This window comes from Ovis aries, chromosome 3, assembly GCF_016772045.2.
Source record: "Ovis aries strain OAR_USU_Benz2616 breed Rambouillet chromosome 3, ARS-UI_Ramb_v3.0, whole genome shotgun sequence".
In the NCBI taxonomy this organism is placed as follows: Eukaryota; Metazoa; Chordata; class Mammalia; order Artiodactyla; family Bovidae; genus Ovis; species Ovis aries.
Window position 1 is genome coordinate 26,692,965 of NC_056056.1, and position 12,594 is coordinate 26,705,558.

The following is a 12,594-nucleotide window of genomic DNA, read 5'->3' on the forward strand; positions in this document are numbered from 1 at the left end:
TAGTTCATACCTTCTTCTTTGAGCATATCAGCTTTTCACTGAATGTCCAACAAGAAATTCAACTAACACTAATAATGCTAACATTAATACTGTTAATACTAACATTATTATTAATAAGTTAAAATGTGAAAATAAATTAATAGAAGTCTTGAATTTAGCTAATAGTTGGTATATGTTAGCTTGATCCTTTCTCTCCTTGGGCACCTTCAATTAATTTCAGAGAAATCAAGTTCAGTTTCCTGATTATGTGCTTTAGAATGTTAAACTTCACAGAGTCAAATCTCCCTCTGATTTCTTTTTCTCAGCCATCTACACTACACGCTCAGTGGATGGAATTAAAAGCTAGATAATCAAGTGGAAGAGATTTAAGATGTATGTTTTGAGAATGTTCCCAGACCTGTCCCTGAAGTTGACACCCACAGATATGTTTCATACCCAAACCATACTGGGAGAATGATGGAGGCCCTCCTCAGTGCCTGAGATGAAGCCTGGGGCATGAGATGAAGCCCAACTGTGGTCAGTTGCAGTGTGATTCTTCATCATTGCAAGGTCAGACCTGTCAGGCTTTCCATAAGTCATGGGTTAGTCATGCACTTGGGACCCAGGCAGCCCTCCAGCCTCCCCTTCTGAGAAGCCCTGTGGCTCAGGCCCTCTGTCACTTTTCTCCAGCAAACAATCAGCGAGGCTCCCTCTGCCCCTGCTAACTTTTCTCCAGCTTGATTTCAGTCCCCACCAAATGGCTTGAACCCTGTGTTGACCCCCTTCCTCTCTCCTGACAAATTTTATAACTGCCAAATTTCTCAGGGTGAACATCAAAATAAAATAAAAAAATTACATATGTAAAGAAACAACATTTTGAAGTCATTGTAGATAATGTGTATGGTATTACTCACAGTTCATGTTATTTCAGAAGGAAGGGAGGAAATGGACACTCAAAGACAACTTCTAACACTGTTTCTTTGTATTGGCTGCTAGCTCTAACGTTCTGATTTATTAATAGTCCTCATCTACTCATCTATTCAATATCCTCAGGGATGATTCTGTTCTCTTCTTTCCAGCCTTCCTGGGAGATTAATCTTTTTTTTTTTTTTCAATCTTTATTTCTTGTTGAATCTGGGAAACTTCTTTTTTACTCAGTCCAAACCATGCATCTCATTCTGTTTCACTGCATACTAGTGAAATGAGAATAAATGATTCTCCTGACCAGTGAGGCATACCAGTAGCTTCTTCAAAGACAAACCTGAGGACAGAAATCAATTTCCGGACAGTTTATTTTCAGGTCCCTTAGTCTCTTTGTCGCACTCGCATCCCCTGCTTTTTGTGTAGATTCAAGATGATTAAATGGAATTAGCTAGCCTGGGTTTGGGAGCCTATGTTCTGTGTTTAATTAATTATTCTGCCGTAAATCCAACCATGTTGCTTTGACCAGATTATTTATTAATATTTATTTCCTTAGTTAAGTTAGTTACCTTTCTTATCTAGGTATATAAATTAGTATCTATCTTATGTAGTAGTTTAGAGCAATAGAGGCTGATTGTTCATAATCTAGTGTCTTAAATAATGAGAGGGACTCAACAAAAGTTAAATATTATTACTCCTGTTTATTTATTCATTCAATAACATTAATTGTGAGATTGCAATTGTGGCAATGGTGATAACTCATGATTATAGTAACTTGGATTTACCCCAGGGTTCTGGCTAAAGTACTCATCGCTCTGAAGAGAAGGTGGGTTTCTAATGTCGTTAAGTGCCTTGAAGTTCAGAGCTAAGTGACCATGAAGCTTCTCTTGTTTAAAAACACTATGGCCCCCCAGCCCTGAGACCCAGTAAGGAATTCCTGTGTAGTGAGTCCCCCTCACGCATGGCTTCTGAGGCTCTTAGGCCAGTGTGTCTGGGAAAGTTTCAGGCTGGAGACATCAAGGAGTATTAATGTGCAGATGTAAGATCTGTCAAGAATACGAGCTGTGGTGCAACAAAAACCACCTGCATGGCTTGTGATGTTTTTGAAACAGAGTGCCGGAAAGAAGGGGCCCAGGGCCAAGAAAGGAAAGCGGAGCTGTGGATTTGTATGCAGCTCAGTGCACAGGCCCAAGAACAGGAGGGGTGGGGTTGGGGGGACACTGCTGCTGCCCCGCCCCCACCGCTGATTTCAGTGTCACGTTTTTTATGACTGATGGGCCATGTCAGACTGAGGCATGCTGGGTTTACTTCTGTGCATGCAGAGAAGGGACTAAAGAAGGTCAGCGTTTTTCTTAAAATCCCGAGAACCGGTTATTCAAGGAGTGACTCCCCTATCCCCTTTACATCAGAGTATAATAGGAAGTTTCCAGATGGTAGCACAAGGTCATCTCATGAGTTGCCAGGACGTGGGCTGTATGCCCCTCAGACCTCAGGAGCAGTAAATCTGGAAGGAAGGCAGTTAGTCTCCAATTAGAAAGCTAGCCTTCACCATCTCCCTCCCACTACTTTTCTGAGCTTGCCAAAAACTCAGCAGGGATGCTGCCATAGGTTGGGAGCAGAGCCACTGCAAACAGGAGGCCCTGTGCCTACCAGTGGCTCCGCTTCTTTGGGAGAGAGAAGGCGCAGCTGAGTGATTGGCCAGGTCCCGTCTCCCGGCTGAGAGAGAGAGGGCCCTTTGCCAAAGCAGGCCTCACGGCTCTACTGATTGTTTCTCAGAGCCATGAGTTAAAACTGGCTTTTCTGTTCCTAATTTATGCCATGAGAAGCTTGACTACAACTTAATTGGGAGTTCCAGAATGGTAGAGAATCGGCTACTGAGGTACGCAGCACTGGCGGAAACCTGGAGTCAGAAACTGCAATTCAACAAACTTCAGAAAAAGCGATCTGCTGAATGAAGGCTGATCCTAACTAAACTGTTCCCTACCAAGTGGCAAAGAAAGAAGTCCAGCCATGTCAGGAGCGCGGAGACGTTGTGGACATTATCCAGGCTGAGGGGAACAGTTTCCAGACCAGCCTTCCCACCTACAGTGCTATCAACATGCCTTCGCCCGACACTCCCACGTTTCCGTCACATCCCTCCTGGCCTCCAGGAGACTCTCTGCAGCACCCCCCGCCCCAGCCCCCGGTGCTCTGTCCACAGCAAGGGCAGTCCCGCTTGACTCCCCGCATTGGTTGATGAAAACCCGTATGGACAGGAGAGAAGGAGTAGGGTCAGGGGTGTAGACAACACCTGGAGGAGAAGAGAAAACTCCAAGACCTGTGACAGGAGTGACGAGTTGAAGATTGCTCCGCCTCTGGAGTATTTCGCCTAGAAGTTAAATACATTGACGGAGAGGTGCATTATATTTGTATTTATTTATTTTTCTTGAGATGAGCAATTTAGCAAATGTTGAACTTTTGAGAGAATACAAAATGCTGCTTTAAAGAAAAACTATTTGTTGCCCTAAGTGGAATATTTACTTTATTAGGAGAGAGATAATGAAAGTAGGATTAAAAAAAATGATACTAATTTTAATAGAATTTCATTCTTATCTTACAACAGTTCTGTGAAGTAAGCAAATAATATGATATTATTTTTATTTTGTGGGAGGGGGTCAGAATGCTAAGATTATACACGTAGGACAAGCAGAGCTGGGTCCTCAACCCCATTTTTGGAACACAAATCTAATGATTTTTTTTCCCGTTTAGACTCACTTTTATTTACTTTGATGCCTAAGTCTAAGACTTTCCTGAAATAGAATGCTTATTTTATGAATATGCTTATTTAAGGTAACACAAAATATTGCCTGTGTGTATACATCTGTGCATGTGTGTGCACATATGCCTAGCTTCCATCTAACATGACTTGGCTTTCAATTGTTACATATAATCAGAAAGGCCTCTATCCTCATTTTTGACTGAAGAGATAATAAATACGTTTGTAAATATCTAATCTGCTTGAAAAGAAATAGAATTTAAAAGGCTATCTGATTTCCAAACAATGTTCGTTTCAGTTATGTTCTCATTATTTCAGTAAATGGAGATGAAAAGCAAAGTAAAAATTGTCTTCAATTATTATTATCTGTGACTTTGGGGAGTAATTTTCTCTTGAATAACTATCATTGTTCAGTGTAGGTTCTTGCTTCACACTAACTGTTCCCAAAGCAAAGGTCGTGTTTTTACTGCAAGCCGGCTTGGTTTGTTTCAGGCAGCACATTAAACCCTGGAGCTGTGGCAATACTTACTTATCCCTTTCTCTGGTCAGTTTCCATGGGATTAGATTCTAACCTAGCGTTTTTATATGCTCTTTACTTGTATTAGTCAGGATAGCCTTAGTTTCAATGTGATAACAAACAGCCCCTGTGTCTCAACAGCTTAACATGAGGAAGTTTGTTTTGTCCCCACAGAAAATTCACTAAAGGTCTGGGTGATTTTCCAAAAGCTTATTTCTGAATGGTACCTTCATGATTCAGTATATTCCAGCCTTTATCATCTCAATATGAGACTTCACATTAAAGAGTAGAGAAATTCTTTGATATTTCAGGCTTTGATTAAGCAAAACACATAAATTCTCACAGCCCCAAGGCAATGGTCACATGGCTCCACTTACCTGTGATGGTATCCAGTAAATAAAGTCTACCTGGTGTCCAGGAACAAGAAGACAAATTGATATCAGTAGCCACTAGTAAGGTTCACCACACTGTATCTATACTCACGAGACCAAAGAGGCTGTGGATAATCACAAACAATAGCATTTGGTAAGATGAAGAGAAAACGACACTGGAGCAATTTATAGACAACTGGGCTGAGGTTGTCAGGAAGGCAGAGCTAAGCTGGTCCTTGAACCATAAAGGGGAGCTGAAGAGAGGAAAATGAGCTCCTGATAGGAGGGAGGGTCAGAGGAGTTCTGGGAAAGAAATACAGCAGGTGAACTATCCTCAAGCCCACTCCAGGTGAGTGACTCAGCATGGACTGCGTTTTAATAGCGCTAAGTTATGTAAGCAAAATAAGTTGAGAAGCGAAAGCCAGAGGAGAGCAAAAACCCTACGTGGAGAGGCATCTGTGTAGGATTTGAGAATGCATGGTTTTCCTGGGAAAACCTTTATGTACCACCTCTAGGGTACTGATATTTTCCTGTAAAGTATTCCCAGTAAGCCAAGGGGAATGCTAAAGGCGGAATTATCCATCAATCTGTTTAGCCAATTCTTAGAGAATTTCAGCTTCCTTAAAAAAAACAAAAAAACAGTTTTATTGGAGTACAAGTTACATCCAGTAAAATTTACTCTATTTCTGAGTGCTATGACTTTAAATAAATGCATATAGTTGTATAGCCACTTGCACAATGAAGATACTGAACATTTTTGCATCTGAAAAAGTTTCCCCATGTTCTTCTCTAGTCAATATACTTTCTCTACACCCAGCCTCTGGCTACCTCTGCTTTTTTTTTTTTTTTTTTGTCCTTATAGTTTTGCCTTTTCTGGAATATTATGTAATGGAAACATACAGTCTGAGGCTTTTTTGAATGTGGCTTATTTCATTTAGCATAATGCATTTGTGATCCATCCGTGTTGTTACATGCATTAGTAATTCATTTCATTTTATTGATGAATACCATTTCATTCCATAGATGTCCTAGTTTGTTTATTCATTCACCGGTTGAAGGACATTTGGGCTGTTTCCAGTTTGGAGCAATTATGAATAAAGCTGCAATAAACTTTCCCATCTAGATTTTTATATGAACATATATTTTCATTTCTCTTGGGTAAATAGGGATCACTAGGTCAAATGGTAAGTGTATGTTTAACTTTACAAGAAATTGCCAAACTCATTTCCAAAGTGTCTCAGCTCCCCTCTTAATTGCAGCTGCTTCTTGCTCTCATGATGCACTAGGGAAGTATTTAAAGGTAATAATGATATTTAATCCTTATATATTCATGAATTTCACAATTTATAAAGCACTTTCTACCCATTGTTTTATGTGATCCTTGTATTTTTAGCATCCAAGAAAGGAATGATGCCAAATTTAGAGGCAGGAGATCTGAGCTAGGCTCTTCCAAACTTAGATAAACCCTTCAACTTGCCAGGGTCTCAGTTCCTTTATTTGAATAATGGGAATGATAGTCATGGGAGACATTATGGGGATAATTGTGACTAAGGGCTTTGATTTTAATGTCAGTCTTGAATTTGAATCCTAGCATGGCTACTTACTTTCTGTGTTATCAGCAAGTTACTTAGCCTACCTGAGCTTCATCAATAAAACATAAAATGGGAATAGCAATAACTACTTTCTGGAGCTATCTTATTGATTAAATGAGATATATGTAAAGACCTTAGAATGCTCACTGTAGATTAAGTGCTTCATAAACAATTATGAATACTATTGATAATATTATTGCTATGGAGAGAATATGCCTGAAAGCGACGCATAAATAACAAAGCATTATGTGAAAATGAGCCATTTAGGCAATTAATAAAATTAGAGTTCAAGATATCTAATATTGCTGATACTCTTGGTCTTAATACTTCTAATATGCTTGAATTTTAAGTTCAGGATTGGATCTGGCTCACCATATGGCCTCTTTAAAATCTTTAAACGCATTGTTTTTATTTTTTAAATTAATTTAAATTTTATTAAAAATATTTGCTTAAATTTAGTGTTTATTTTATCTTAGAATATAGTTGATTTACAATATTTTGCAAGTCAATATTTTGTTGGGCTTCCCTGGTGGCTCAAACAGTAAAGAATCTGCCTGCAATGCGGGAGACCTGGGTTCGATCTCTGGGTTGGGAAGATCCCCTGGAGAAGGGCATGGCATGGCAACCCATTCCAGTATTCTTGCCTGGAGAATCCCCATGGACAAAGGAGCCTGGCAGGCTACAGGCGATAGGGTCCCAAAGAATCAGACATGATTGCGCAACTAAGTACACACAGAATATAGTTGACTTACAATATGTTGTTAGTTTCAGATGTACAGCAAAGTGATTCAGTCTTATATACACATGTATCCATTCTTTTCAGATTCTTTTCCCATAAAGGTAATTACAGAGTATTGAGTAGAGTTCCCTGTGCTATACAGTAGGTCCTTGTTGATTATCTATTTTATATATAATATAAAGGTATTATTAAGATAGCATCTCCTGTGAATCCAGACTACAAATCTTTAGCACCGTGCCCATTTCTCTGTTTGCTCTCTCTAGCCTCAGAATGCATTTGTTAGGGTAGAAACCTAATGACCATGGAAAACCAGAATTCATTCTTACAGCCACAGTGCATCGAGAAGGAAGCTGTCTAGGAGTCCTCTGGCCTAAGGCATTTGGGGAGCCTTTATTGGAGTCCTGCTCTTCAAGATATCTGGGTGCTCCAGGTGCTGCCAAGGCCTGCAAGGAGTGTGACATTATAGTTACACAGACTATGTGGGAGACCCTGATGGAGTTGAATTAAGATAGCTTTTATGAGGTACACAGGCTGTTTTATGTACTTTCCTGTAAGTGGCTCTACATGTTTATACACATTTGGTGCTCAGGTGCCGCTCAGGTGCCACTCTGGCCTGTTGGACTGCTGGCTACGTGGTTAATTAAAGTAAGCACAAAGCATGTTGTGTACATCAGCATTTTATCATGAATAGCTGTTTGTTTTAACTTTTCATTTTGAAATAGCCTGACGCTAACAAACAAACAAAAAAAAAAACTTGCTAAAATAGTACTAGTACTTCGATATACTATTTGCCAAGATTTACCAATTTTTACATTTTGCCACATTTTGTTTGACCACAATTCCCTACTCTTTCTCCCTCTCTCTCTTCCCGTGTGTGTGTGTGTGTGTGTGTGTGTGTATGAGTCTGCATATTCTGTAATTTTTTTGAGCCATTCGAGAATAGTTTACATACACTATACTCCATTACCCCTTAAGTATTTTGTACGCATTTTCTAAGGAAAATGATATTCTCCTATGTAACCACTGTACAGTTATCAAATTTAGGAAAAGTACCATTGATAGAAAATTTGTATTAAACCAGTATTGCATATTCCGATCCTGTCAATTGCCCTAATCATACTCTTAATAGCATTTTTTTCCCTCCATTTATGGGATCGAGTATAGGGTCACATATTACTTTTAGCTGTCATGTCTCTTAAGTTTCCCATAATCTGTAACAACTTCTCAGTCTTGCTGCATCTTTCATGCGATTGATATTTTTGAAGACTACAGAATAGTTTATAGAATGTTCCTCAATCAAGGTTTGTCTGGATATTTCCTCATTATTATGTTCTGACTGTGCATCCCTGGTGGGAATACTATAAAAGCGAGGTTGTGTCCTTGTCAGACTATCACTTCCAGAAGGCTACCACATTTATCTGCTCTTATTGTTGCTAATTTTGATCGCTAGTCAAGTGGTTGTTCAGTTTCTTTCCTTTCAGTTCTGATGTTCCCCTTGAAATTAATAAGCCTTCTCTCCTAGATCTAGCACTCATTTATGATTCCAAACCAATATTTACTATGATGATTATGTCACTTTATTCACATTTATCAGTTGTCATTCTATTATAAGGAAAAACCCACTCTCTTGTTTATCCTCTATCATTTGTCAATATAAGTATACAGTCATGAATTAATATTTAATCAATGGGCTATAATCGGTTACCCTCATTTTATTTTGATGCCAGTAGGAGGTCCTTTAAGCTGCACCTGTGCCTTTGTGACATTTTATTTGTGTTCTTTTGAGAGATCCATCACTTCTGGTACAGTTATTTCAGGTTTGTCTTATACTTTGGTCACTTCATCCTGGAATCAGTTATTTCTGCAAAAATCGTTTCTTCTTCTACCAAGGAATGATATGGAGAAGCCAAGATCCAGGTGCTATTTGTGCTTATTGCCACTGGAATGTCACTTCTTTCATGTACTTTCAGTAGACAGAGCTGGGGGGAAAATGGTGTGCAGATCTTTATATTTTTATTTTCTTTTTGCATCACTCATCCTGTGAGATCTTAGTTCCCCAAGCAGGGATTGAACCCATGCCCTATGCAGTGGAAGTGAGAGGTCTTAGTCTCCGGACCACCAAGGTTAGTAAGTGTTATATCCGTGATGTATGCCACATGCTATTAAAGAAATAGTGTTTGCCAAACTAGTTTAAAAAGGACTTCCTACAGATGATGGCAAGTAAGTTAGGTAAGGAAAAATGGTTGCATGATAACCAGGCATGAAAGGTAGAAAGAGAATCCTACACAACCAAAATGGAATTTCAAATTCTTCAAAGTTAGAATGCCGTTAATTTTACCTTCAAAATTTTCTGCATGACTCTTCCTTGCCTTCCCACCTTCCTTATTTCCACCTTCCTTCTTCTACAGTGAGAATCTTGACTACCAATTTACATGAACACATTTATAATTCTCAATTCTAATACATGAAAATTACTTTTGGATGGTTGGATGGCATCACCAACCCAATGGACATGAGTTTGAGCAAGCTCTGGGAGTTGGTGATGGACAGGAAAGTGTGCCATGCTGCAGTCCATGGGATCGCAAAGAGTCAGAGGGACTGAGTGACTGAACTGAACTGAAGCCCAAAATATTACGTAGGAAAAACCCTACGTAAAAACCTATTCATAGAACGGTTCCACCATCATTAGTATTAGTTCCTTTTTTTTTCTTCCGTGTGATTATTTCATTCATTTTAAACACAGTGAATTCATTTGTCTCTCTCTCTCTCTCTCTCTCTCTTTTTTTTTTTTTGCATTTGGTTTGAGGTTTGTAAAGAATCCGCCTGCAATGCAGGAGAACTGGGTTCGATCCCTGGGTTGGGAAGACACCTTGGAGAAGGGAAAGGCACTTGTTTTCCAGGCTGGAGAATTCCATGGACTGTAAAGTCCATGGGGTTGCAAAGAGTCAGACACGAATGAGCAACTTTCACTTTCCCACTCTCTTTGTTGATTTTACTTTTGAATGTATAAACATCACTATGCTTCCATAAATTCAAACTCTACAAAATTCTACACTCAGGAGTGTCCCCCTCTTTAACCTGCTCCTCCTGTTGTAGTAAAGCAAGTTTTTGCTTATATTAATCCTTCCCATGTTTCCTTATGCAAAATAATCAGATTTATATGTATTTCCTTATTTCTTTCCCTTTTTAACACAAAAGGTAGCATGTTATATACTCTTTTAACTACTTTTTACGAAGATTCAATATGGCAGTAGATCAAAATCCTACTGTATGCCTTGTTCTTGCTGTGGATTTACAATGATTTCATATTGTGGCAAAGAAGATGCTTCTGAAGTACCCCCAAGGTTTAGCATAGAATTTGTACCCTTACACACACTGTTTGGTAGATAGTTAATGGATCTGGTCATTGAAGGGAATGAAGGGACGGCACTGAAATATAACTGTGTGCACTGGATCGTTTAAATGCTTTTCTGCATCTCCTGTCATCTTTAGACAGAAGTCTGCACTCCTCAGCTTGACATATGAAGCCTTTAGAATATATCCCCCATTCATTCTTTTTTAATTACTTAATTTTTACTGCACTATAGTTGCTTTACAACGTTGTGTTATATTCCGTGGTTCCTTCTTCTTTTACTTGTCCCCAGATATCTTATGCAGTTGAAAACCATTGAAGCACTTGATCCTCATTTTAACACACTCTTTCAAACTTTGAAGAATTTGAAATTCCATTTTGGTTGTGTAGGGTTCTCTTTCTACCTTTTATGCCTGGTTATCATGTAACCATTTTTCCTTACCTAACTTACTTGCCATCATCTGTAGGAAGTCCTTCTGAAACTAGTTTGGCAAACACTATTTCTCTAATAGCATGTGGCATACATCACGGATATACCACTTACTAACCTGTATGGTTATCTTTGCTTTGTCGCCCCTATGAGATTCTGAATTCCCTCAGAGTTAGAATCCTTGCTTATCTCTAGTGATTAACACAGTGCCTCCCGAAACTGTATTTTAACTGATTGGTGAAAATGATAAGAGATTTCCCCTTCCCGGGTTTCAATCTATTTTTATGTCCAGCGATTGGTCTACATGAAATTTTCTCTCTAGGATTGTTATAAAACTTACATTTTGAGATGCTACAAGGCAATGTGCTTTTTTTTCTTCCTCCTTCAACAAATTCATCACTGACAGGAAGGGGGCGCCATTTAACAGCTTGTGAAGAAAAAAAGTCAGCTTTTGTAACTGGTCTTACTTTTATAGAAAGAGATAGTATTGCTATTCTAGATGAAATCGATTTCATATTCTTCTCTGATTTTTCAATTTACTTACACTTTGACACTTGAATTGAGAATGAAGGCCAGGATCCTTATCTGAGCTCCATTGTATATGTGCACACAGCATTAATTATACTTATAAATTCTGGGTGGATTTATGAAAGTTAATAATGGTGATAAGGAAAGAGAATAATGGTGAATAATCCATTATGCTATTAGATTTATTAATATGTATTATACATATGAATATGTATTTGTGTGTATTATAGTGTGACATCTGGAATCGGAGGAGGTATTTCTCTGGGAAAAAAAAAATGACACCACAGTGTATTTTATAATGTCTGTTTCCATCAGGATAAGCAGCAGCAGGAGAACAGAATTTCTGTCTGTTTCTTATGTCACCAACAGTAGATGCTTTGTATTAAGGCTGAGCACACATTTCAAGGAACTTCGTGCCTGAAGCAATGCAGAGTCCGTGGAGGTCCCTTTGGACCACATGTAGCTCTGAGATCCAAAGGATCAGAATGCTCAAGCTGTCTTGTTTAAAGGAGGGGTAGTCTCGGTGAAAAACCTCTCCATGAAATCTGCTCCTGCTTTCTTGGTGCCTGTTTCAATCGAAGTTGTTTTAACTGCCTGGGCCCAGCCCCACGAGGCATAAATAGAGCTTGTTATTGTAAGAGGCAACCTCAAGCCACTCTCTAGTGCAGTTATACATAAATAAGACCAGGACTGGCTTGGAAGGGGTGTAAATCTCTGGCTAAAATGAGAGAAGAGGGAGCCATTCACTTTAAACCACAGTTAACATGCTGACTGAGTTTCTAAATAAACTTTTATCTCTTAAGACTGATTGCTAGTCATGGTTATAAAAGTGAGCGTGAGAAGGTGGCCAAGGAAGAAGTGACCACACCTTTTCAGATTCTTCAGGGCTACCTTCATGGGCATTTTTCTGGGAGCAAGACAGAGGCAGTTCTGGGTTCTTCCAGACCCAAAGAGGGAGCATTCCCTACTGCTCAGCTTCTCTCATATTCACCGCCTAATCTTCTTCTTGCTAATCACAGAACCCAGAGCGAAACAGGAGAGGTGGTCCAGAAGACAGGTTTTCAGCCAGCTGCTTTCCCCTGCAAAAGGGATGGAAGGCCATCCTGCTTTTGCTTTCAGTGGATTGCACAGAAAACCTCCAGGATGTCTAATGAAGATGTATCATCTTTGAGTGTCTGCCTCCTGGGTATTGCAATAGGAGTTTGACCGACTGCACTGCCTGCTCTCTTGGAACACTTTTGCAAGGCAGAAAATGTTGCTGGTAGATTACTGCTGTCAGTTCTCTTACAAAAGTGAGGAAGGCAGCATTTCTTTGAGGTGTTATCTTCATCTAGCTTTCTGGTTTGTTTTCACTTGATTTAGAATTGTCTTTCCCCTTAAGAACCATCTCTTCTGCTGCCAATGTACACA